The sequence below is a fragment of the Hyaena hyaena genome, unplaced genomic scaffold (assembly GCF_003009895.1).
Source record: "Hyaena hyaena isolate Hyena2069 unplaced genomic scaffold, ASM300989v1 scaffold_570, whole genome shotgun sequence".
In the NCBI taxonomy this organism is placed as follows: Eukaryota; Metazoa; Chordata; class Mammalia; order Carnivora; family Hyaenidae; genus Hyaena; species Hyaena hyaena.
In genome coordinates this window covers 934,007-961,978 of record NW_024081201.1, presented here as the reverse complement: position 1 = coordinate 961,978, position 27,972 = coordinate 934,007, and positions in this window count along the sequence as shown.

Below are 27,972 nucleotides of genomic sequence, written 5' to 3'. Positions count from 1 at the left end.
TCACGGACTGCAAGATCATGACCTGAGCCAAGATCGGAGACTCAACTGACCGAGCCACCCAGGCGCCCCATTCCTTGATTCTTGAAATCTAGAAGCCCTATATGAGAAAGTCAGGGCTCACTGGCTGGATGACAGAAGACAGATGGCTCATGACAATGAGATGATTCTACACCTTACAGCTCCTTTCCAAACCACATAAGTGATGTGAAGAGATACCAGTCAAACCTGTCCCAAATCTACAGTCTCCCAGCTGATGCGTGGATTCCAGAGCAATAATAAATGTTTGCTGTTTTAAGCCTCTGTGTTGTATGATACCTTGTTCTGAAGCAAAAGCTAACTGCTTATAACACCATTCCCTTTGCCCTCCTACACCATCCCTTTCCAGTCTGCTGTCTGTCCTCCAAGTTTAAGGAGATACCACTGTACTCCAAAGGCACTCTGCGGAAGTACATTTCTTCCCAACCTTTGCCCACCATTCCTCAGTCTTACATTCTCCCACTGAGATCCTAGACAAGTTCACCCAAGCATCCCAAGTGTAACACAGACATCTTGTGGAAATAACTCACTGGTCTGATTCCAACGTGTATCTCTTCTGTTACAAGGAAGGAGTATGACAGTATAATAAACTCGTCTTTAGGGGGGCATTTGAATGTAGAATATATCACATAACGCAAGGCTTTGCAAAAGGGAATAAACTGCCAATGATAGAATTTTAGGAAGCACAGGTGCCTGGGTGGCTCAGCTGGTTAAGTGTCCACTTCTGATTTCAGTCCAGGTCCTGAGATCGAGCCACCTGCACCAGGTGTAGAGCCTACTTAAGATTCTCTCTTCCCCTCTACCTCTGCCTTCCCTTCCTTTTTCTCTAAATAAATGACTGAATGAATAAATAAATAAATAAATAAATAGAATTTTAGCAATCAACTGAGATATTTATAAGCATATAAATACACAACACATTTTAAAATTAAAGAAACACATTTGTTGAACTTATTATACCATCTCTGTAGCCAGGGCTAGGACTAGGGTAAAGCCAGCAATGTTTATAGGACACAATATTTAAGAAGGTGTTTACTCTCAGGGCCCTGCAAGTGTACAGAGTGGATACTTCCTTAACTTTCGTGCCCCCGGTGCCCAGTCTCAGCTCTTGTCTGCTCTGCAGCATCATGCAGCCGTTGTGCTTCCCAATATTTGCTCTCACTGTGACAAGACACTGTTGGTTGCAACTGTGACAGCTGTTTCTTTTTCTGTTCTTTCTCTTTTTCTTTATCATTTATTCATTTTTAAGAGATGGACACAGAGCATGAGTTGGGGAGGGGCAGAGAGAGAGAAGGAGACCCAGACTCTGAAGCAGGCTCCAGGCTCTGAGCTGTCAGCACAGAGCCTGCCACGGGACTCAAACCCACAGACTGAGAGATCCTGACCTGAGCTGAAGTCAGACACTTAACTGACTGAGCCTCCCAGGTGCCTCTCTCCTTTCTGTTGTGCTGATACACATTGAGTTTTGTGTAGGTGCCTTTACAGAGCTTTGTGTTTATGAATGGGCTCCTGACCCACCCTAGTAGGCAATCAGGATAAGTCTAAGACATGCATGGTGCCCCACACCTTTTGCCAGTTGATTGATTTGCACGAGAGGGATTTAATCTTAGAGGATGGGACATGAGGAAAAGCTGCTGGGGTGCTTCTGGGAAAGGTATCCTCCCTAATCGAAAGAAATGCTCAGGAGGGAAGCCCCTTTTCCTGGCTAAACATGGTCGTCTTTGCAAATGATGCCTAGCCCTGATACAACCAGTTACAACTATGAGGGGTGGATCACTGACATGCTGGAGATGGCAGATTAAAGTGATGTCAAGCACCTAGGTCCTTTATGACAAGGCTTAGTCACAGAATTAACCATAAATGAGTGCTACCTCTGGACATTTAAAATATGAGATAGAGTTTTAAGCTGCTTGTAGTCCAGTTTCTGTTAATTGAAGCTGAAAGTGTATGTGATGCAACTGAATACTCTGCAGAAAGAGCTTGCTTATGGGGGAGACTGCACTTCCTTCATGCTCTAATTAAACAGTGTACAAAATATCTCCTTTCATTCTAAGCATGCCTAAAGAAACAGCAAACAACTTATGAGATCTGAGATCTTATGAATTCATGTAATTTAATTTGTGGAGTGAGCTGTATAGCCGCAGGCTGCTGATTAATGAATGCAGCAAGGATTTTGCAACCTCTAGTTACAGAGAAGGCATATCAGGACACCAGGGTGAGAAACACAGGTACTAATAAGCAGAGTACCTCTGGTTTATACTATGGGAACAAGAAGAGCAACCAAGAAAATTGGTGGAGAAAAAGGAGGCTCACTTACATGTAATCTACTGAGATCTACATCAGTGATGATTTAGAAAAGCTGATGGGCTGATGGCTATCTGTCTATAGAAATAAATCAAGAGAAGATATGTCTTGCTCTGGAGACTTTTTTTTTTTAATGATTATTTTTGAGAGAGAGAGAAAAAGAGACCACTAGCAGGAGAGGGGCAGAGAAAGAGAGAGACAGAGGATCTGAAGCCGTCTCTGCACTGAAAGCAGAGAGACCAATGTGGGGCTCGAACCCACAAACTGTGATATCGACCTGAGCCGAAGCTGGATACTCGTGACTGAGCCACCCAGGTGCCCCACAGAGACTTTATTTTTAAGAGAAATTAGAGATATGAGAAGAAAACCATGACATCATAACTGTACAGGTTGTATAGGCTGGGTTTCCCTCCACAGCTCTACCCCATATCTACACTGGGAGTGTGAAACCAGGGAGGAAGTTGTTGCGGAATCTGGTCTGGATCACCCGGTGGAAGAACCAAGCGGCACTCAGAGATCTTGGAAGGGAGGAAGTTTATTTTACACCAGTGGGCTCAGAGGAGATCATTCTCCAGAGGTCTGAGCCCAGAGCATTAGCAGAAGGAACAATTTATAGCCAGTTACTTCCGCATTCCTCACTAATCAGGAACAGGTGTTTCCTATTTATCCTGTCGGCCATCTTACGGCAGATTTTCCCTATCAGCGTTACTAATGGGAGGGAAGAGAAGCTAGGGCACTGGTTGAGGGAAACACAAATTAAGAAAATCTGAAAGCACGCAAAGTGAAATGATCCACTGTGAAGTGGAGATGAGAGGTGGTATTGATAAGAGAAGTCAGGAGGGACAGCCGTGTCCACTGCCTACCTACCACCTGCCAGGTTTGTTACCATGCCTCCTCATTTAATTTCCACAACAATCTTGAAAAGAAACTTTTTACCTCCATTTTACAGATGAGGAAACTAAGACAGTAATCTTATGTGACTTGCCCATCTAGGTGATTGGGTTGGGATTCAAATTCGGGTCCAGTGTGTCACACTGTCACAAATAAAAAGTCTTTGAATTTAAAAGTGCAAGGTCTGTAAGATGGGAGGAAAAAAAAATTAAGTCTGCCTTAGATATTTATATGTAGAATCCTTCAATTTGTGAATGAATGGTAGGTGTCTGGCATGAAGTGCGGGGAGAGGGAAAGATAGGTTTCTGGGCAATGCAGAATAGACAGGAAGTGGTCTTGAGCAATACGATTTCATTGGAAGGGGTTCTTATATGAGGTAGGGAGATAGGAAAACAGAAAAGGCCACAAGATGAACTAGGATTGAGGGTATAGCGGTATGGTCAGCCAAGCTATTTACTCAGCGCCTGGAGCTTTCCCACATGGTCAGTAGAAAGGGAAAAACAGGAGACAGAGGTGTAATTGGTTGGGTTTGGAGGTGGCCCTGTGAGGCACCACAGTTTTTATCTGCAGCGTAATCCTATTGGCTTCTTGTTGTCTCTAACTACAGTCCAGGTTTCTATCTAAGTTAGAATAGGCTTCCTAAGAGGGATATATCCCAAGTGCCGGGGGAATATGCTTCTGCTTGGATTTTCTGGGTCAGTTCTTCCTGGGGCAGGTAGCCAGGAAGAGTTGCCACAAGTTACCAGATCAGGAGGAAAATGGCCATCAAGAGAAATCCCAGAGCAGCAGTCTCATATAACCTCCATTTGCCAAACCATGTATTGTGGATGTTTCACATTCCCTTACTTTCAACATGTCCCAAACTGAACTCATTTTCTTTTTTCTAGCCCTGCTTTGTCTGTCTTTGTAACCACAGGTCATCACGTCAAGACACGTATGCCAGAAACCATGGTATCATTCTAGACTCTTCCGTCTCCTCCTCTGACACATCCGGAGTCCTTCCAAGCTTCCCTCTTCAACTACTCTCTCCTCGGTTAACTCCTTCCACACAGTTATCATTGCCCTGCACCAGATCCTCACCATACTGTATCTGGATTCTTCTAGCAGACCCTGCCCTTCTCATCCAATCCCTTTTCAGTTCATTCCCCACACTGCCCAGAGTGAAGGTTTTACCACACTCCCTTGCTATAATTAGCTCCTGGTGACTTACAGCATCAAGCCCAAGCTCTTTGGCTACTCACTGTAGTACGTGAGTCTCTTCGATAACTAGTTGTAAGTACTCCTTAATCCTTGTCTCTTCCTATGATCTGTTTTGAGCTTTGTTATTTAGCAATATCTAACAGTTTATAGTTCTCAGAACATGCTGTATTGTTTCATGCCTTTAGGTCTTTGTTCATGTCTGGATGTCTTTCTCATCTTTGAACACCTTGCTAACTCCTTAATCATCCTGTCCAGTACATTAGTCATCGTCTTCTTCAGGAATCCTGAACCAAAGATGAGGCTAAGTATCACCCCCTCCCTACCCCTCTTTGCTTCTCTGCTCCAAATAGAGCCCTCATTAGATCCCTAATTTAACATATAGACTTTTTCTGTCTAGGTATCTACCTCCCTCAGAATATTATCGAATTCTAGATGGCAGGACCATGAGACTTGCTTAGCTTTGTATGTTCAGTAGTCTAAATAATAGACACATACGCAGATAATAACTGTTTAATAAATCAAATGAAAATTCTCTTACACTGACCAAAGTTTGCTGTTTGTATTCATCATAAACACATTCTCACATGCCATAAAGAGCTGGAGGGATACCCTAGGCTGGTGGCCTGGGTAATACTTGTTACATTGTCTAATTAATAATACTTAACTTCTGTTTTAAAGAAGCAGAGAGGTGTTCTTTTTACAAGTACCTTTTTTAAATTGTGTAAACAGGACTTTGGGGACTAATGTCTAAATCATTACAAGACGATAAGGGTACCTATGTGGCTCAGTTGGTTAAGCATCTGACTTTAGCTCAGGTCATCATCTCACAATTGATGGGTTCGAGCTCCGTGTTGGACTTGGTGCTGACAGCTTGGAGCCTGGAGCTTGCTTTGAATTCTGTGTCTACCCCTCTCTCTCTGTCCCTACCCTCCTCTCAAAGATAGATTAAAAAATTAAATCATTACAAGAGGATATACTATAGTTATTTCTTTGCTAGATTATCATCTGCAGGTTGAACTCAACCATGAATCTCTGGGAAACATCATTTTGAGGTCAATGTGTATCTCCTGGTTTCTTTTTCCTTGTTCACCTATAGAAGCTAGTTTGAATCTTATGATATTGTAGGCAAAGTGTGGAGTCCATGGACTAGGCTTGAGGTCAACCTGGGAAAATATTTTTTCTGAACTTTCAGTGGACTAATTTACATCATTTGGGCCTGTGGATAAGACACAAGAGCCCTTGGGAACTGAGTTTTAAGAGCTTACAGAGCGGATGACATATAGCCATTATGCTTTTCTTGATATCAAGGAGAGTTGAAAAATTGATGTTTTTCTCTTATAAAAATAGACTTTTTGCAAACTATGATATTGGAAGAAATGAATTTTGTACATTTTATGCTGCAGGCATAGGTATAGGTGGGGTTTTTTTTCCCTATTTTATTTGGAAGGATTGTCTTTTTGCTGATCTACATGTACGCTTTCAACTGGTTTCTTAATAGGTGTGAAATTATAACAAATAATGATTATATACCCAGAATGGTGAGTGCCGTGAGTATGTATGGAGCCAATAGATGTTGCTTGTTGACAGTGCAATATTTTACCTCTCTCATCACAATGAGTGGAAAAGCACTGGAGACAGAAGACCTCATTCTAGCCCTGCTCTGTATAACTAATAAGCTTTGTGCTCTTAGAAAAGCCCAGGGTATTCTTTGGGCCTCAGTTTTCTCATCTGTGAAATGTAAGGGTTGAACTTTATAGCCTCAAAACTGTCTCTCTAGTTATAAAAGTTTATATTTGGTACTGAAATAGTCAAAGTTTTAATGCGTGGATAATGGATTTGTGATCACATTTACCTTTCTTTTCTACTTTTCTGTGCTTTCAGTTTTTCTCAGAATTTTTTACTGGCTTGTTCTAGAAAATGAAAATAATGTGTGGAATTACATTGCTTCTAAAAAGACTAAGTCACATTATTTAAATATTCATTTTACATACCATAATACCAGTATGTAAATTATCTCATTTAGTTATTACATCTGCACTGAGAGTTAATTATCCCTACTTATGATAAGGAATCTAAGGGCAGAGAGATGAAATAATTTCCCCATGCAACTAGTTAAGGTACAGAACCAAGATGCTAAGCTCTCCATACACATTCCTCATAGACTATGCTGCTTCTGTTTATAACATTTTAGTATACAAGGAATTGGGGAATAAAAAAAGATTGGTCTAAGGAAGTTAGCCGGACCTAGGGGTGCTAAAATAGGCTGTAATTAAAATGCTTTAGAGTATTTTCTGTTTTCTAGTGGTTGAATTTTAAACTTTACCAATGTCATAGCTGGCTGAAAGTACACTCGCCATCTGTTGTTAAAATCTCCAATCTTCTGGCTGTCCTTTTCAAATAGAGTGGTGTATGCACGTCTCCTCCTTAGTGATGTATGCTGTGCTTTCTATGAGCCACCGATCTGCCATCAATCCAGCCTCTCTACTAGCTGTTACCCAGCATCAGTGACAGATTTCAAGCAAAACTCTGCAGACTTGGCCTACAACCAATTCACGCTGCCTGACTTTAATTGCTTCTTAATCCTTTCATTAATCTCTTGTTGATCCTCTAACACAGTCTGCACAAGAGCTATTCCAAACCTTCACTCACTTTCAATTCAGGGTCCCATCCCTCCCTCTCATTCTGAAGTGGACAGTTTCCCTTCTTTATCAAGAAGTTAGAGACTATGGGAGCCTTTTTTGGGGGGGTCCTTTTTTTCTTTTTCTTTTTTACTTTTTTTTTTTTACAGTTGAGCGTGAAGAGTGCTTTTCTTTACAGCTAATGCTTCCACTTGAGTCCCAGATGCCACAGCTTAATCACCTCTCCCTCCAGTGTCATTAATCTTTTTTTCCCTTACTTCGACCATGTTGAAATACACATTCCTTAACCCTGCACTCTGCATCACTCAACTTTCGCTAAACATCTTTCTTTAATTTCCAAAGTTGCTCTATTTATCTATATTCAGCATCTCCAAATTTGCATTATCTATCCCCTCTCCAGTTCCTTAAAATATTTATTTTGAAGCTCTATAGTCTAGTGAAGCTATAGTCTAGTGAAGCTACTCTCTCAAAAGACCCCAGGGTCCATTTTCCATTTTCTTATGAAATAGAATGACTTTTTATAGTTCTTTTTGACATCTCTTCAAGTACTTGATTTTTAATTCTCTTTGTCCTGACTTTTTTCCTCATTTCTAAGACCTTTTCATGATTCTTCTGGTTCCCCCATGGCTCTTCTTTCTATCCTCTATATGTTCTTCTGTTATATGATGTTTCATTTCATAATGAGTCTCTGAAATACCTGACAACAAACTTGTATCTCTTCTAAGTTATAATCCTAGGCTATTTAGATATTCTACTAGTTTTAGTGGTCTAAAATAATTTTTGTTTCCCCCATAATTTTTTGCTCTTTTCTTCATGTCTTCAATGATAGAAATAGTACTGCCTGTGCCCCATTTACCCATTTCTCTTCACCTGAACCAATGTGATTACAACCTACTGTATTAGTTTTCTATGTTATATAGTAACTTACCACACATTTAGTAGCTTAAAATATATTTATGATGTCCTATTTTCTCTTGGTTAGGATTCTAGGCATGGCCTAGCTGGGTCCTCTGCTTAGGGTCTTATGAGGCTACAGTAAAGGTACTGGCTGAGGATGAGGTCTCATCTGAAGTCTCAATGGGGAAATGATCCATTTCTAAACTCCTACAAGTTGTTGGTAGAATTCTTTTCCTTTTTTTTTTTTTTTTTTTAGTGAAGAAGAGGTGTGTAGCTTTAGAACTAAGGGTGGCTTGCTTCTTCAGTGCTGTTGTGAGATCAAAATTAATAGGAGATCTGCTGCCAATCTATCTATGTTAAACATGAGAGTGGTAGCTAATCACTCTTACCATGTTTATTTGTTTTTGTTTTTTGGCTCCACGCAAGGCATAGGTCCTGACTACGCTCAAAGGAGAGGGACTATAGAGGGCATAATGCTAAGGGGCTGTCTTAGAATTTTGGTTATTCTCTACAGGACTCAGACAGGGGAAAGAAGTGCCTTTTATCCAGTTATTGGAACAATTTTGGAGCCAAATTGCATAAACATACAAAATGCACAAAAGACACTTTAGTTTACTACAGATATTCTAGGGAGGAAATAAAATTGGGTTTAGGAAACAGATAAGATGGGTCAAAGAGCTGCCATTAACTTTTTCGCCAGATGATTTAATTCAGTGCTTAAGCTACCTGTGGTAACAGATCAGTATTTTTATTTGTGTGTTTGTTTGTAACATATCTGATCTATTACACACCAAAACTTTTGTAAAGTTACATATATATATATATATATATATATATATAGAGAGAGAGAGAGAGAGAGAGAGAGAGAGAGAGATCTAGAAAATGAAATAAAAAAGAAAATAAAAATATATAAAATGAGTCCAATATTTTAAATCCTAGATAAAACTGACATAAAATTGCTCTGTTAAATTCCTATAAAAGTTTCCAAACACGTATTCTTAATATCTTTCTTTCTTTTTTTTTTTTTTATCTCAAGGACATATGACAGTTTGAGGACCAGCAGTGTCTATAGTCTATACTCTGAGCAGGACTGATTTAATGCATTCCCGCAGCATAAATTCTCCTGGGTATATATTAATTCCCTTTTCTAGATTCAAGTCTAGATCTCTTTTCTGAGCTTTTTTGTTTATTCATTCACAAATGAATTATTGGGCACTTATTGTTGGTCAGGCACCTTGCAGCACTAGACAAAATGCTAGCTAAATTGATGCCTTCTCTTTATACATCTTTATTTCAGGATTCAAATGATTTCAAACACAGCATGCATGAACTTTGAAAAGTAAACTTACAATCTTTCCAGTAGCCTGCTATCCCTACTGTGACTTCTAGTTTCACAGAAACTGTGAAAAAGAAACCAGATAACTTACTTACAGATACAGATTTAAAATCCACTGTGAAAAAGTCTGTCAATAAATCTCTTTCTACAGAAAAACTAAGATCAGAAAAATGAAAAAAATGATGACTTAGCCATAGAAAATAAAATTGTGGAACAGTTAAGAACACACAATCAGAGTTATAAATTGGAATGAAAGTTCAAAAACAAGAGAAAGATGTCAAAATTAGAAAAAGGCCAAGATTGGATATAGAAACAAACTAATGAGCAATACCAGAAAGTAACAGAATATCTCATGAAAATGAAATTGGGAAGAAACATAAGCTCAAGAAAGATTCACTGTGGTCAACTAAAGAAGAACTATCAAAGATAAACTTTAGGATGATGATGGTATGCTTTCAAGGAAGGTGTTATTGACTGAATTTACATCCTTGGTGGTTAGTAACTTTACCTCCAGAAATGTATCCAATATGAATAGTGATTATGGTCAACTAAAGAATTTCAAGAAATTCAAAAAGTCGTATTTCCTGGAGCAGGAAAACTTCCACACACCATTGGAAGATCAGGTCTGACAGCTTATCATGCTTGGTAGAATACAGAATTAGAAGAGTGGTTAAGGCAGGAAATGGAGGTGTGAAATCAACATGCAAAAGAAGAGTCTCTTGGTGATGATCTCTTTAGATACAATCCTAGTGTAAAATGGAGAAGATGACAGGATTTTATAAAGAAGCCACAGAAAAACATTTCCCATTAAGCATTTGTGTCCATTTCCTCTGGGATACATGAATAAGGTATATAGAAGAGATTTAAATTACAAATGTTTTATGGCCTAAATTTGTTGAATAAAATGTACAAAACTAAAAAAAAAAAAAAGAAAAAAACTCTACTCCCCAAAAAGGACTAGAGTGCTGCTCTCTCTCCTTCCTTTCACTCTTTATATCTAGCTTTCACTCCTTGTCAGTTCTCCCACTGACACCCCTCCATTGCACCCAGCTATCTGGGCCACCACCTCCTCTCTGGCTCTTGTAATCTACGTTGACCCTCCTCCAGTTCGTCCTCACACTTCTTTCTAAACACAGACTGATTGCCTCTCATTCTTTGTAAACTCTTTGGTAGCTCTAGTCACCTCCCTGGAATGTTCTGGTTCCTCTAACTTGTGCTGCTGTTCACAACCTGGTTTGTGCTTCCCACTTCCATCCACAAATTTGCAAAGTCAGAATTTTACTTATCTACTCTTTACTCCCTCATGTTTTCTTTCCAGGATTTCAAATCTGTCTATTGACATAGATCTCCAGTGCTACTACATTTGTTCAGGCACCTAACATTTCCCTTGTGTTCCCTTGACACAGAATCTGAAGCAGGCTCCAGGCCTGTCAGCACAGAACTGACAGCACAGAGAGCTGTCAGCACAGAGACTGATGTGGGGCCTGAACTCATGAACCATGAGATCACGACCTGAGCTGAAGTTGAACACTCATCCGACTGACCCACCCAGGTAGCCCTCAAGAGGATAACTCTAAATTCTAAACCTCATATGTCATTGCTTTGCTTTGCTTAAGACCCCTCATAAGTTCCTCACAGCTTAACAATAAACCTGAAAATCTATCAAGGTCTCTCTCTGTATATAGTTTTGCTTTGTTTTTACTGATTTACAATCACTATAACATGGTTAAATTTAAGAGTATCATCCAACGATACAGTAAAATTTAGACATATTCACACTGACACCATACAGTATATTAAAATGGGCAATTATAAAAGAAACTGTTTAAGTTATCCACATGTTAATCAGTGTCTCTGTTTGCACAAAGAAATTAAAAAATAATTTTATGTTTTCCTTCTGTTATTTTTTACTTTATCATATATCTTATTATATCACATATCATATATATTTGCATAATATGCATTTTTAATAGTTTATTGTCAAGTTGGTTTCCATATAACACCCAGTGCTCATCCCCACAAGTGCCCTCCTCCATGCCTATCACCCCCCAGCCCCTCTCCCCAACCCATCTGCCCTCAGTTTGTTCTCAGCATTCAAGAGTCTCTCATGGTTTGCCTCCCTCCCTCTCCCCAACTATTTCTCTATATATAGTTTTAATGGACTGATTCCTGATTACTTCTTCTTCTCTTGGCTCACTTCCTTTCTGGAGCTTTATTCCAACCACACTGAATTATTTGCAATTCCTAGGATTTGCCATGCTCTCTCTTGCCTCAGTTCTAGATGTTTGCTGAATTTCCTCCCTGACACAACTTTCACTTGATCCTTTATTTGAGTATTTCTTTTGTCCTCAGCATTGGATCACGTACTTTTTGTTTTTGCTTTTGTTTTGTTTTGTTTTGTTTTCCAGGAAAATTTCCATGCTGCATCCCCAGTCCCTGTCTTTGTCTACCTTCATGGTAGCACTGTCTAATTCAGCTGTAATGTCAAAAGGAGATGGCTGGTATATTTTCCATCATTAGCCTGAGAATACATGAATTTAGAAATTCTATCACATTTTCATTTTGAAAGGATATATGAAAGGATTCTAGAGAATGCGTTTTTACACACATTTTGGGTACAAGCTCAGCCCCCTTAATGAGTTCAAATTGATGTATCTTTCTTCTTCACTTCTTGCTGTCACCACCCCGGTTCAAGATCTCATCTGGCATATCTGGAGTGTCACTACAGCCTTCTAGTTTGTTGGACTATACCCACTTTTTTGGAATCCATTTAAATGCTTTTTCTAAGGTGTTAACTATGCATTCAGAGATCAATGAATAAATATTTGGTTAAAGGCATTTAGTTTTTCAATCAAAAAAGTTTTTTCAGTACTTACTCTATGCCAGTCACACTTCTTGATGCTTCGGCCACATCAGTGAACAAAGTAGAAACGAAACAAAATAAAACATAGTCCTGGGAGCTTGCATTTATTTTATTACATTTTGGTGATGACATTTTATTTACTTTATTTTAAACACTGAAATGTATATATAGCTCAAATGATACAGGTGTAGTTGCATATTACAAGTAGAGAAAGCCATGGCTCCTTATGCATCTGCAAATGTTGTATCCACTGCCCTATATCGGTTATCTATCACTACAACCGTGTATTTATTACTGTGCAATAAGCTTTCTCAGTCTCAGTGCCTCAAAAGAATACACTTGTATTATTTCTCATGAGTCTGTGAGTCAGCTTGACAGTTCTGCTTATCTGGACCAGGCTCAGCTGATCTCAGCTGGGTTATCTCACACATCTGTGGAAATCTGGCAGATCAGCTAGAGGCTGCTTCACCTAAAATAGCCTTACTCATGTCTGGCTGTGTGCTGGTTGCTGGTTGAGGTGATAGAAATAACCATGCCAGATATGTCTCACCACCTAGCCATCTAGCTTGGGCTTGTTCACATCCTGGTGACAAGGTTTCAGGAGAGAGAACAGAATAGATTAGGCCTTTTGGAGCCTTAGCTCAGAACTGGCACATGGACTCACTGTTGGCCAGAACAAGTTCTACTATCCTGTGTTTGGGGTAGTAGGAAGGCATGGTTAAAAAAAAAAAAAAAAAGTCCATCAAATACTTGCCTTACTTAGTTCAGTCAAGCTAATGAGGTTAATAAAGAGTGAAATAAGCCTTCCAGGGAAAGCATCTAAATTACTCCCGGGAGACCCTATCTGGAGATAAGGTCCATGGTAAAAGATAAAATACAGGTAAATTATAAAGGCAAACTAGCCTCATTCATAGAGCTTTAGAGACATGTTACTGCTTGAAAGCTCTGATATTAATAACAGAGTCTTTGCTTTTTGCTTTTGTTTTTGTTTTTTTTCCCCTATGGTACATACAACAAACCAAATGCTGAAAATGTGGTCAGATGGGATTTCCCAGGTTTATTTCAATACTCTTTTGTGCTCTTATTTGAAAACATNGTTTTTTTTCCCCCCCCCCCCCCCCCCCCGCAAGATGTCTTATATAAATATATGATGCTGAGAGAAGATGGGGAAAAAAAAAGAAGAAAAAAGTTCCTTAGCTTTAAGAATTTGCATTTTGGGGGTACTTGGGTGACTAGCTGGTTAAGCGTCCAACTCTTGGTTTTGGCTCAGGTCATAATCTCATGGTTTGTGAGATCGAGCCCTGCCTTGGGCTCTGTGCTAACAGCTTGGAGCCTGCTTGGGATTTTCTCTCCCTCTCTCTCTGCCCCTCCCCTTCTTGTTCTCTCTCTCTTTCAAAATAAATAAACATTAAAAAAACACAAAAAAAACTTATAAAAAAAGAATTTGCTTTTTGCATTTGTAAATTCAATTCTGTCAACTTTTAAGAGTTGGAAGGAAATGAGATACATGTTTTTAAAAATGACTTTAGAAAAATTGGAAAGGAGTTAATTTTTAGTTAGATTTTCGTTTATTAAAGAATATTCTGTTTTCTTTAGGATAGACTGTATTATCTCATATGCTACTTACTTTTCAAAGGAAATTTGGAACTGTTTAAGTTAAATTTGAATTTTAAGACTTTTTTTTTTAAGGGGCGCCTGGGTGTCTCAGTTGGTTGAGCTTCTGCTCGGGTCATGATTTCACGGTTCATGGGTTCAGCCCCGTGTCCGGCTCTGTGCTGACAGCTTGGAGCCTGGACCCTGTTCTAGATTCTGGGTCTCCTTCCTTCTCTGCCCCTCCCCTGCTTGTACTCTGTTTCTCAAAAAATAAACACTAAAAACATTTAAAAAGACTTTTTTTAAAAATGAAGCTAACACCAAGGTATACTCGAAAAGGAGAATAGAATCTCAGTTAAGGGTCATACAGTATAATTACTACAGAGTATTAATTTAATCACCATAGCCTATAACATATATGGAATAAAGTAATAATATTGATGTAAACTATTATATTAACAGAAAGTTCATCTCCTTTTCTGAATAACATGGGCAGCCAGGTTTAAGTCTTAAAACCCCAAATTTGTATTTTGCTCAAGCAATCCGGGTCTTATTATATTAGGCAAACACTATTCAGGAGAACAGTGGATCATGTAAATACCTTTAATATTATTCATGAATTTTACTTCCACAGTAGGTTGGAAATATGCTACAGATATTCTCTTATGAATGGCCTTATTTAACTTCTGATATTGCATTTCTGACTTTTTTCATAGCAATATAAAGAGGCTCTGATTTACCTCCCTGCTGTGGATTTAGTGTTCTTTTGTCTCTACATTTTGCTCCAGTTTTCTGAACAGTTTCTCCTCTTTATTTACCTTTCTACTTTTTTTTTCTTTATCCTTACAGGCCTCTTGGCACCATTTCATATCAACATTCAGTATTACAGGCCTGCGTTAATAAGTTCAGCTTTCGACAACACACAGGTTTTGTGTGTGTGTGTATGTGAATCAGCCTGTAATTTATGACTACTTTGTAGACATGAGACCACTAAACACTTGTGCTACAGGACAGCTTTGAGAAGCACACTGCTCCTATCATCTGATGTCTTTTGGGTGTATTGTTATCTCAGAAGAATGAAAAAGAATATGCAACATCAAAAACTAGACAAAACACCATTGTACTTCATATATTAACATATTTCTTAATCTCCATAAATAATTTTTCCACTTTAATGAAATAATATTGAGTTAAGGTGAGCATCCTTAGGAAATGGAGTCAGGAATAAGGTAAACACCAAAAAAATTAATGAAATTTATTTCCCTTTATTGTTCAGTTACCTCCAATTACATTAACTCATGCTATTTATTCATTCAATATTCAATAAATATTCATTGGGTACTGATAGAGCAGTGAACAAAACAAAAGTTTTGATCTCTTGGAGTTTCTGTTTTTAGTTGAAAGAAACAGGAAAGAAATAAAAAGTTGACCAGGTGCAAGAAGTAAACCAGGAGAAAGGTACCCAATGACAGGTATAATTTTAGGTATTTTGGTTGCATCATCACTGGCAGGTGATTTTTGATTCAAGCCTTATGTGAAGTAAACAAGTGAATAGTGTGTATCTCTGAAGGAAAGATTGTGCCTCACAAAGGTGTGTGCCTGGTGTGTTAAAGACCAGGGCAGAGGGCCAGTTTGGCTGCAGGGAATGAGTGATGGGAAAGTGGGAGATGAGGTCAGGCAGGTGGGTGTGGGGGGTTGTAGACACTATAGACAGTAATGGGGGGGGCAATCATGCTTAGCCCACTGGGCCAAGGAAGAGGTTCAGGGTTTTGTTGATAACATGTGAAGTCATGGGAGGATTTTGAGCAGAGGAAAAATAAGCTCTACCATGATTTAAAACAAAAACCATGTACCAGTTCTATATATATAGTTTGGTAGCGTTAACTATATTTATATCATTGTGCAACAGATCTCTAGCTCCTTTACATCTTGCACAATTGAGACCTTATACCCTTGAACAACTCCCTCCAGCCCTTGCCAACCACTGTTCTACTTTCTGTTTCTATGAATTTGACTATTTTAGATACTTCATCTAAATGGAATCATACAGTATTTGTCATTTTGTGATTGATTTATTTCATTTTGGCATGACTTGTATATTTTTGAATTAATTGTTATGTTTTCTTTATGTTATAGCTTCTATGTGGAAGGGCTATATAGACAAAGAGAGAGGCAAAGGTGGAAGCAGAGGTTCAAGTTTTGAAGCCATCGCAATACTATAGGTAAGGGATGATGGTACCTTGAACATGGCTGTACCAGGAGACGTAGAGAGACTCTGGGTAGATTTTTAAGGTAATGCTAATGAGATTTGCTGAAATTTTGGACATGTGATGTGACAGAAAGAGGAAAAGATAGAAATTATTATTATTATTATTATATAGTGAATTGACTGAATCATTCAATCATCAATCCCTTATCCATCATTGAAGATAATCTTTGTAAAATCTCTTTAAATGCTGCATGGCTTCTATAAGAGTGTGCTGATGCCAGATCAGCTTAGTTGATGGCTCAATGTTATTATTTGAATTTCAGTTGTTATATAGGTCTCCTAAATAGAGATGTGCATGGTATAAAACCTAAGGTATGGGTATGTCAGGAGAAAGGATATGGGAAATCTGGCTGGGCCAGGAAATAATGAACATTTTCAAGTAGAGGAAAATAATGTGATTTTGACAGTAAGTTGGCTCCACACCACCAAATATTTTGGAACATTATCTAGATGTTATATCACGAGCTGTCATACTTCTGAGGTCTACTCAGTGTTATGTGAATGTGGGATGAGCTGCTAGAAATCTGTGACCTAGTGAAACTTAAGGCCTAGGGAAAACAGGAGAGGCAGAAAGGGAAGAATCATACTTTCCTTTCCATTTTTAGGTTGATATTGAAGGCAAAAGAAGAAAAGAGTTCTATAAACAGATTTTTCTAAAGCTAAATGTGTAGAATACTAAACATAGCCAATGAGGAATATTTCTAAGAGTTTGAAAGTTATTGGCCATTGGCTTAAACTATACAATGACAAACCATTTAGGGGCAGCTTGAGATTTGTAAAAACTTTGGTTGTGGCATGCCACACTTCTTAAGAGACAGTAAGAGGTGTGTTGAAAGGACGCATGGTCTCCTAGGCTGTGTGCTTCTCTAACATTGTGTTCAGTATTTTCTTGATTGACAAGAGGAGATGCAGTGGGTGTTGGGGAACTGTACGTTGGCCATGTGTACTTTTTGGGGCCATTTTTAAAGCATGTCAGGCAGAATTTTGTAATTAGCTGAAAAGGCACCCAATTCAGTTTCACTTTGCTGAACCCAATCTTTAGGATTGACAGCATGCCTTTAATAGATTCCTTCAGTAGATAATTAGACCAGTTTAACGCAAGCACTGCATGAATTAACATTTGCACTTGGGTATGAATATTCAGGGCTACAGTGCTTTCTAGGGTGTGAGTTGTTTGGCCAGGATTTGCAGGAGTCACTATTAGGTGTTTGTGATGTATTGATTAGTACAGAATGGCACCAATTAGAGGATATGGAAACGTCCCTGGAGTCAGAGAGGATATGCTTATTGGTGGTTCTTATGCTTTTGCCTGTAAACTCTAACCCAGACAACAGATTGCCTGCTTTAACTAGTCATGCACTTCAGTTTTGATGTGAATTTTAAATTGCTCTGCAGAAAACTACCAAGTTTCCTGGCCTTTCCTGGAATTCTGCAATCTGTTAATCTCTCCACTCTATGAGACTTTTCAACTGTGAGATTAACCCAAAAGATCATATGCTCTAGATGTTATAAATAAATAATTGAATAAATAAAAAAAGAATCATTGGGCCACTGAAATTTCCTTTTTATAGTGATAAAAATTGCTTTGGCACAGCTTGCTAGTGCATCAAATATTGGCTCAGAACTTTATTTGCATTTATTTGGGGCTTTCAAAGAACTTTACGCTATTTACAAAATCATCTCTGAGAAAATAAAAACTTAAATGTGCGTATCTTTAGGGTAAACCTAGTCAGGGAGCATGGAGGTGGAGGGAAGGATTGGATAGCTGAGAATAAATCAAGGTAATATCTCTGTATGGTGATTTAAAAGGGAAATAAGATTTTGAAAACTTCAAAAATAAATTTTCTGAAAACTGAAAGAGGTTGTATAATGTGGTGATAAACAGTGCATTCTGGAGCCAGAATGTGAACCCAGCTCTAGCAGTAGTTTACTAGCTGTGTGACCTTGCGTAAACTACCTAAACTTTCAATTCCCTAATCTGTAAATAGTATGATGACAATAGTACCCACCTGTAGGTTTGCTCTTCCTATTTTCTCATTAACATATGTATAGCGTAGACACTTTGAAATGGTCTTTCCTAAAGTATATAAAATGTTGAATGTAAACTTTAAAATATTTCAAACACTTCCTACTTACCAGACGTGATAACTGTTCACAAAACGAGGTACGCTACTGATTGCCTTCCCTTCCCGAATCTGCAAGTCCCCAGCCTCCTCCTCCGTTCCTCCCCACCATCCAACACTGACCATGCATTTTGAAGGTTCATATCAGGTCTAGCTCACAGGTAGTTTTCATGGCCTGGAAAGCAACCAAGTGATTTTAAGTGTATCCTCTCCATGATTTTCAATATTCAAGTCCTACATCTTTGGAGTGCTGCAAAGAAGCTTATATAAATTTTATACAACATCGGCTTCCAACCCATGCATTGTCCCACACTGGATTTTAGGGCATTTGGATCATGGTATGGAAAGAATGTTAAGAAACTTCTGTTTGCCACAATTGAAAATGCCTCCGGGACTGAATTTCAGTAGGAGTAGACCCATGCTGCTGTCAATAAAAGGGAAAGGGAAAAGAAAGCCCCTCTGTAGAAAAGTAAGTGGATTCCCTACCCAGCAGAAATGAGGGGTTGTATCACCCTGGGCTCATTTAGAAATAGCCTGAAGGCCACCTATTCTTTCTTTATGGCTTTTCTAAGGGTTAAAGTAAATAAAAGTTGCTTAAATTGAGTTGGTGAGAGACCTCAGGTCTCAGAGTTGTAATGAACGCTGTATGCCAATGAGAGCACAGGCGTCCTTGCTCTTACATATCCCTGTGATGGCAGACTTTGCACACTTGGAAACAGTGCTTCTGCAGAGGCAGAGACATGGGAGCAGCTGACACTACGTTCCCAATGTGTCTAAGAAACCTGAAGGATGCTTACAGACCAATGCAAATTTCATTAAACCGAGTTTATGTGTAGCTTTTTAATTGAGATTCATCAAATACTGTATAATCGTAACCTTTTATATTTTAATTGTGTGGACAACGAATGGCAGTGTCTTATATCTGCAGGGAAATCATTCATTTTACTCGCCATTCTGCACATGGAGGAATCTAAAACCCCTGATTCCTCAGTAAAAATAATCTCGTACTCTCCAAGTATTTGTTGATTTAGAGAGATTTCTTTTTGAGGATTGAAGCAATTGATTTTATATAGGAAGTGCTTCCATTGAGAGGAGTCCTGTGAGAACACAGGGTGAATGCTTTGGAGCACCCCAGAGGTTTCCGGTGAGAAAAGCGGGGACTCTGTGTATGTGTGTTGCAGGGGACCCAGGGCACTCTGAACTTGGTCTCAGATTGAGGATAGCCACCCTGTGTGCATCAATGTCAGCATCCTGGAGGATGCCTTTTGTCAAAGCATGGGGAAAAACAATTTCCCACAGCACAAATAAGAATGAAGATTTGCTTTTCAAATATCAGATTATATGAGAATGCCAGCATCATTCTGCTCCTAAATGTTTTTCTCTTTAGGCTTATATGTGCAAACAGAAAAAAAAATCCTCTCTCCTAAGGGTAAATCAGCTAGGGTTTTCCTAGTTTCCTTCCTTTCTCACTTTAATTTTGCCACTTTGCAAATTGAAGTTGTGGGGGGAAAAGCAAGATTAACATTTTATGAATTTCTAGAATTTCCTATAATAATTAGGGTACTGCATTTATTGCAATATATGCAATAATAGGGTGTCACAACATTGGAGGAGAAGGAAATATATTATTGAAATAAAGAGAAATATGAGATTTCATAAGCAGCTGATTTAAAAATTAGGATTGGTAATTGCCTTACTTTTGGGACTAGGAAAAACTTACAAAATCTTGGTTGCTCTGCCTCTTTCATTAAAATGCCAAGTTAGGGGCTCCTGGGTGGCTCAGTCAGTTAAGTGTCTGACTTAGACTCGGGTCATGATCTCACAGTTCATGAGTTCGAGCCCCACATCAGGCTCAGTGCTGACAGCTCAGAGATTGAAGCCTACTTCAGATTCTGTCTCTCTCTCTCTCTCTCTCTCTGCCCCTTCCCTGCTCGTATCCTGTCTCTCTCTCTCTCAAAAATAAGTAAAACATTAAAAAATTAAAATGCCAAGTTAATGAGTAATTATTTTTGTAGGAAACTTTGAATTTATACATTTTGCCATGATAGTGCATTGAGTATTTTAAGGGGATAATTTTCTTTGAAGAAATGATGGCCTTATGGTTAAAGTCCAACATCAAAAAACATCTGATAGTGTAGGCAACAAAAGGAATTTTAAAAGTTGGAACAAATGAAGTCACCCATTTGTTTCTAACGAAAATTATGTGCATTCTTCTCCTGTGGCTCCAGTTTCATTCACACTAAATGTGAGAACAGATAGTGTAATTGACAGTTAAGTCTATTACTTAAGATTTTGCCTTTTGTATGGGCGTGTGGGATGTGAGTTATGCATTAGAAGTTGTCACTATTGTTCTTAAGTGCATATTCCCCAGCATCCAGCATTGCTCTCATTTGGGCTTTTTATTGTTCTCTGCCATTTATTTCTCAAGGTATGTACTCATTAGTAAGTTAAAGTTTTCTGTTTTTTTTTTTAAATTTAAGGCAAATACATGTAGCTGAAAATAACTTTCCTAAAACCTATCTTTCAAAGTTTCTATGTCTGAAACTTTGACGTGTTTTATAAAGTATGAATGACCCGAGTTAAAGATTATGTGAAAATGTTACAAAATAATATACTTATCTCCTCCCGAATCGCTTTCTATGTTTTCCTATAAAAGATGTAAATGTTGAAGCAGGTATTTCTTCTAGACTTAAGACCAGGAGTGTTTGTTTATTTGTTTGTTTGTTTATATCCAAGTTAGTTAGCTGTGGGGAATAAGCTTAGGAATTCCCTGGGCTTGCACCAGTGAGTTAGCAAGGCATAAAGAATTACAAAGCCATAGGATGCTCTTACCCAAGCTAGTTAGACAAGAATAGGCCCCCCAGAATATAGTGAAGGGAGGGGGACAAAGGCCCCCAGAATAGAGGAGGGGGCAAAGGCCCCCACTACAAAAGTATATGAGGTAAGCAAGATTAGGCAGTCAGGGCGAAAGCACCCCCCAACTTAGTACTATAGCAGAAAGCTGCTTTCATAGGAAGGAAGGACCAAATTAGGTAAGCAGATAAATAGGGCTCTAGGCAGGACCAAATTAGGTAAGCAGATAAATAGGGCTCTAGGCCTCTGCACTGTGAGTGATGCTGCCCAGAGTGGAGCTGATTAACAAAAGAAAAGATGCCTTGTTAACCCTGAGGTTACTTGCCCTATCTGTCTTATCCCCTAGATAAGACAAACAGACACAATGCCTCCTGTCTGCCATTAACAACCATTTGCCCATCTATCCGGTGCCAGGATTTTGTTTTATATTGATCCAAACTCCAAACACCATATATATTCAAAACCCCCTTTCCCTCATGCCCATGAGTTAATGCTCACTGATTCATTGTCTCTTTGTGCATGCCCATCACATTTGTAAGCCTTCTGATCTTAATAAATATGGGGCAAGAATGCTTATTTGGAGCTCTTGTCTTTTCCTGGACATTAGCCATCTCCCGTTTTTAATACTGCATCTGCTCTCTTGCTGGTCAAGGGGGAACTTTAGATTTAGAGTCTATAACAGTTAGCATATAGTGCAATAATGCTTTCAAGAGTAGAATCCAGTGATCCATCCCTTACATGTAACACCCAGTGCTTATCCTGAGACCAGGAGTACTTACATTATTACATGGAACTCGTCAGGGTCATGTGTCACAAACATGTTAAAGAGTGGGAAATCTGGACAGCAAAAGAACATGATGTCAGACAAATATGCCTGTCTGTCAGTGCTGAAACTTACTGTCTAGGTAACCTTTAGCCTTCATGAACCTCAATTACTTTCTCTGTAACATGGAGAAAATAATATATCTGTACCTGTTTCCTAGGGTCGTTATAACAGACTGGATGGAATGCCTTATGTCAACATTTTGCGTAGTGACTGGACCATCGTGGGTTCTCAACAAATTGTAGTTAGTTCTTTCCTTTCTCCTAAGGCTACTACTGGTGTCAGTACCCTTGATTGTCTATCTTCTGTTTTCATTAATTTAAAACCAATTATTTTTCTTTTATTTTTATTGTGAAATAGGAGAACCATTATAAATGGATGGTAACTTTACAGTGGGTAGGAATACAAATGGGTTCAACCTTTTACATGACACTCCTGTAATATATGTGAGGGTCTTAAAATCTGCATCCTTTACAACTTCTTTATAATAAGGATTTGATCAGAGAAATGCATAAATATTTATGTGGTATTATTTATAATGCTGAGGAATTGGAAGCAAACTAAGTGTATATAATTAGGGGATTGGTTAAAGACTATTTAGGACATGCCCGTAATGGAATATCTTGAAGCTATTAAAAATAATCTTTCAGAAATTTATACATTCATATGGAAAGATGATCATTCTATATTATTAAGAGAAAGAAATATATAACAAAACTGTATTAACCAAGTTAAAAGTATTTTCACAATTTAATTTAAGTAAATATCTAACTTGGGGCACCTGAGTGGGTCAGTTGGTTAAGCATCTCATAGTTCATGGGTTCCAGCCCTGTGTCGGGCTCTGTGCTGTGCTGATAGCTCCGAGCCTGGAGCCTGCCTTGGATTCTGTGTCTCCCTCTCTTCCTGCCCCTTCCCTATTTGCACTCTGTCTCTCTCTTTCAAAAATAAATAAACATTAAAAAATTAAAATAAAATAAATGTAATATATCAGTTGATATCTGTAGACAATAGTAACTTTCTATTTTGTATATTTTGTTATTGTCTGTATATTGAAAAACAAGCAAGTATTATTTATGTTTGCTTATTTGGGAAAATGTCCATTATTTTAAAAATCATTTCATTAATATATAAAATTATTCAGGTAGCACATGCTATTTAAAAGTTCAAACAATGCAAAATGTAAAAGTAAGAAATGGGAGTTAATTCCTCCACTCATAGGTGTTTCATTTATATGCAGTAAAAAGCAATAAATTTTTTTCCATTAATAAAAATAATCAGACCCTTACTGATATAAATCGTCATCATGAAAGCAAGAAGTAGAAATAGAGCATAGTAGAGGCAGTTTACTGCCTAAATGGTTTGGTTGACGAAGCCAAGATATTCTGAGAACCGTGACTGTCATTGTTAACTTCTCCCTCTCTGATGCTACCCTTGGAACTTCATTTGAAGCTTTAAATGAATTCAGAATAAAAAACTTGTTGGGTTGGCAAAGAGCTTTCCTAATATGCAGAACACACATGCCCACCCATTGTGTAAAATTGCACTGACAAGATCCTATTGGAAGCTTGCTGAGCCCCAGTTAACTGTAATGTATGCCAAACTACCTAGACTGAACCAAGAGGTGCTGTATAGAAAGGGTCTGCAGGAGATTTGGCTAAACACAGCCAGGAAATCACACCTGGTTTAAATATTCATAATCACAGTTAAGGTTGCTTTCTCTTAATTGACACAGAATCTCCTGAAGGATGTCTGTTAACATAATCCTCCTAAAGGGCAAATGCATCCAAGTATATGTGGCAGGGAGCAATGTTCATTTTTGGTCTTAGATTACATTAAGCACAAATGGATCTCAAGGGATTTTAATCATGTAGGAACAGAAAATTACCCTTTTTAGCAGTTTTGGGAAGTAAGGCATCAGTCAGATATGTCATCATTAGTTTAGCTACACAGGATGTTATCACTATCAGCAAATGGTATTTTGCCACTTTGTGTCCTATTGATTAAGTTTCCCTCTCTCTGAGCCATCTTTCATTTGAGGAACATGAGATATGTACAGTCTTCACAGGAAGCTGCCTACCAGAAGAGTCTTGTGTTAGGGGCCCTCATACCTTAACACAGGCCAGGGTGAGGTGCCAGGGCACTGCTACAGTCACCAAGCTTGGGATTTGCCTTTCTACCTCGTGCAAGCCCCTCTGAATCTTACCTTCTGCATCTGTGAAGTGTGGAAAATTTATTTGTAGACACCATTTGTAGTGCCTGGTGGCATTCCACTAAGAGCAGAAAACTAATGCAATGATAGGGTCTGTATTCTTTTTTTTCTTTTAAGTTTATTTATTTATTGAGAGTCGAAATCAAGAGTCAGACACTTAACTGGCTGAGCCACCCAGGTGCCTCTGGTCTGTATTCTTGGGACCTGTAACAATCAGAAGGTAATATGTATGAGGCAGGGAATATAGGGACTGTAAGTATAATTCCTTAGTTCATTCTTCAGGGTTGTGGTGAATGAGAAGGGCTCAACTAGTTCAAATATCAGTACTATAGACGTTTTTTATGATTTTCCTGTGGAAGCTGCAAAATAACCAACAATACAAGATAGCATGCTGTAAGTGTTCCATTGTTTCAGATATAAAGGCTTCTCGTGAATTTTGTGATGCACCCAACATGCTTTCAGCTTGTAGAAGACATCTCAAGAAATGAGCTCTTGGGAAAATACTGCCTATAATCTTTTTTTTTAGTTCGTTTCTTCTCATTTTTTTATCTTGGTAAATCACTAGAAAATATTTAAGGTAAAATTGTTGAGTAAATGAAGAACTCACACATTAAAAAAACACCTCTCCTTTAAAAAAATTGAACATGGAAAATTGTTTCCTATGATTTTATGTAAATGAAATCCTTTGAATCAATCACTAATATGAAAAATCTAGCTAATTGAATATGAGGAGGTTTTATGTTTCAAATTCCTTAATATGCTCTTTCCCGCACATGTTGTAAACTTTTTCTTTAACATCTGAAACTCTGGGAAACTGTCCATAATCTTAAAAGTACTTAGTTACTTGCTCTCTGCCATGCTGTCCATTTTCTCATTGAAAAAATGTATCTGCCATATAGGTTAAGGTAAAAAAAAAAATCAAACATGGAATGAAATAAAACCCAGTTACTTATCTAGAAGTCCTCCCTAATATATAATATTTTCTATGATTAAATCATATAATATCTGGATTTTTCATGAATCTTTACATTTTTAATCTGGATGTCTGGAGACTGCTTTAGTTGCTCCTAGGAGGGATTATACCACCAATGCAGAAGCCTAGATAAGTGAGAGCCCAGGTTTTAAAAGCTGATAAAATGATAGTGACTTTTCAGGACTTGATGAAACATGGAGATGAAACATAAAATATAATTTAAATGAAATTGTACAAAACCTCAAGCGTGTAGAACACCATGTATCCTTCCTACTTGGGCCTCACTCTGTAGGGAGTAGGGGGTGTGCACTGTGCAGTTTGCAACAATACCATTTGAAGTCATTGTGGCTTTTCCACCTTTTCATTCCAGCACCAGGATGCGGGAAGCTTTTTCAGCTTTCAGCTTCAGAGTATCTATAAACCAATCTGCGGGGAATGAACAAAAGCATAAAAGTGGAAGGAGTAGGGAAGCTAATCAAAGCGTTTTTTACTTTTTCTCAAATGCATTTCTCTTTGGAATATACCTGGCTCTTTCTTTTCCTTGGTGGTGATTTCATTCTGGGATGATCATGCACTGACGCTGTTCATTCTGCCGTTGCTACGTCTGCCGTCAACCACACGGCACATAATTACTGCATGTTAATTCAGCCTCTCACTTAGGTATGCTTCCTGTTAACTTCTCATTTCAGGATGAAAGCTAGTTTACTAAAATGACATACACTTTCAGATAGCATCTCTACAATTTTACCTCTCACTTCCTGAGTCAAATTTCCTCTACTGACTAGTTGGAGTAAGAACCAAATAAACTACAGTGTTGGCATACTCACGCTCTGTCAGGTGTCCTCTCTTACTGAACAGTGAAAGGTGATGCCTGAGATATTCTTTCATTTTCATGGTGGTTTGGAGGATTCCTGGTCATCGACTTTTCTGACCAATTTTTGTCCTGATTTTAGTTCCTGCTTCCATTTCCTTTGGTCAAAATCAGATTATTACAAAATTTCCTCTATTCCCACTGTGAAATTCAGGAACGATGTCCCACCGATGCCAGGACAGGTGATAATGAGCAGAGAGAAAATAGACTTTTAAATCATTTGATTTTACCACATTTCTCCATGATTAAGACATATTTCAAGCATACAGAACATTTCCCTTCTTTTTAATTTACTTTTATTTATTTTTAAGGGAGAGACAGTGGGGGAGGAGCAGAGAGAGAGGGAGACACAGAATCCGAAGCAGCCTCCAGAGTCCAAGCTGCCAGCACAGAGCCCAATGCGGGGCTCGAACCCACGAACCATGAGATCATGAGTCTAAGTCGGATGCCTAACTGACTGAGTCACCAAACGCCCAGAATATTTCAAAGAATGTTTGAGTCCCCCCAGACACCCAGAATATTTCAAAGAATGTTATATACAATGTAGACCTTTTGTTTTACTTGCTTTAAATTTAAAAAGTGAAATAAAAATTTATAGATAAAGTTAAGACTACCTTGGGTACCTTTCCCCAATCCATTTACTCTCCCTTCCTTTCTTGAGAAAAGCCCAAGTTAGTATTTATCATTCCAGATTTTTACACAGTAACTAAAACTGCATGTATTCACAAATAATACATACCACTATTCTGCATATCTTCTAGATTTAAACAAATAACGCATCATTCAATAACTCACTCTTTTCTTTCAATTCTTGTTCTGCAAGTAGTCCGTGATGATACATGTGATTCTAGTCCAATCTTTTTAACAGTTGTATAGTGCTTCATTGAATAAATATATCATGATTTACTTTACCCTTTCCTTCTGGGAGACATTTAGATTAAACAAAGTCATAATAAACATTTAATGTCCGTATACTTTTTAAGTCCCCTGGGAAAAAGTATCTCTAAGAATGGCTGAGTATTTTCATTTTAGCTTTATTAGATATTGCTAAATTGTTCTCTACAGTTGATATGCCAATTTATCCTCCCTTCACTGGATGTAAGTTTTGTATTTCTCCACTTCCACACCAAATATTAGGCTTTTGTAATTTTTCACCAAATTGGTGACTGTGAAATGACTATCTCATTGAGGTTTTCAGCTTGTGTTTTCCTGGATACTAGTGAGGTTATGCACCCATTTTATTTCTGTTGGCCATTTGGGTACCCTCCTTTGGGAATTCTTTTTCTTTTTCTTTACTGCTTTTCTACCAAATAATTTGTATTTTTTTTCTACATATGTTCTGGACCTGCATGAGTTACAAATATCTTTTTGCGGATTGAAGCTTTAAAATAATTTTTTTGTTTATGGTGTGTTTTGTTGACAGAAGTTTCTATTTTAATGAATCAGATGTATTAGTCTTTTCATTTGTGGCTGGCACTTTTTATACTTTCCTTAAGAAGAATTTCCATAAAATATCATAGTTTCCCATTTTTATTAAAAAATTTTTAATTAATAGACTTTATTTTTTAATAGCAGTTTTAAGGTTCACAGCAAAATTGAGGGGAAAGGACCCAGAGTTCCCCATAGATACCTCTTGTCTTCATACATGTACAACCTCCCCGATTATTGACATCCTACTCTAGGGTGGTACATTTATTACAATCAATAAGTGGTATATGTATTACAATCACCCAAAGTCCTTAGTTTATATTAGGGTTCACTCTTTTTCTTTTCATTAGGGTTCACTTGGTGTTGTACATGTTATGGGTGACAATTATAGAATAACATGTATCTATCAGTGTACTGTCTGCAGAATAGTTTTCACTGCCTTAAAAATCTTCTGTGCTCAGCCTGTTCATACCTCCCTCCATTCTAGTCTGGGCAGCCACTGATCTTTTTACTGTCTCCATAGTTTTATCTTTTCCAGAGGGTTGCCTAGTTAGAATCATTCAGTATGTCATCTCTTCGGATTGGTTTCTTTCACTTAGTTACATGTGTCTTTTCGTGGCTGGATAGCTCATGTCTTTTTAGCATTGATTAATAATCTGTTGTC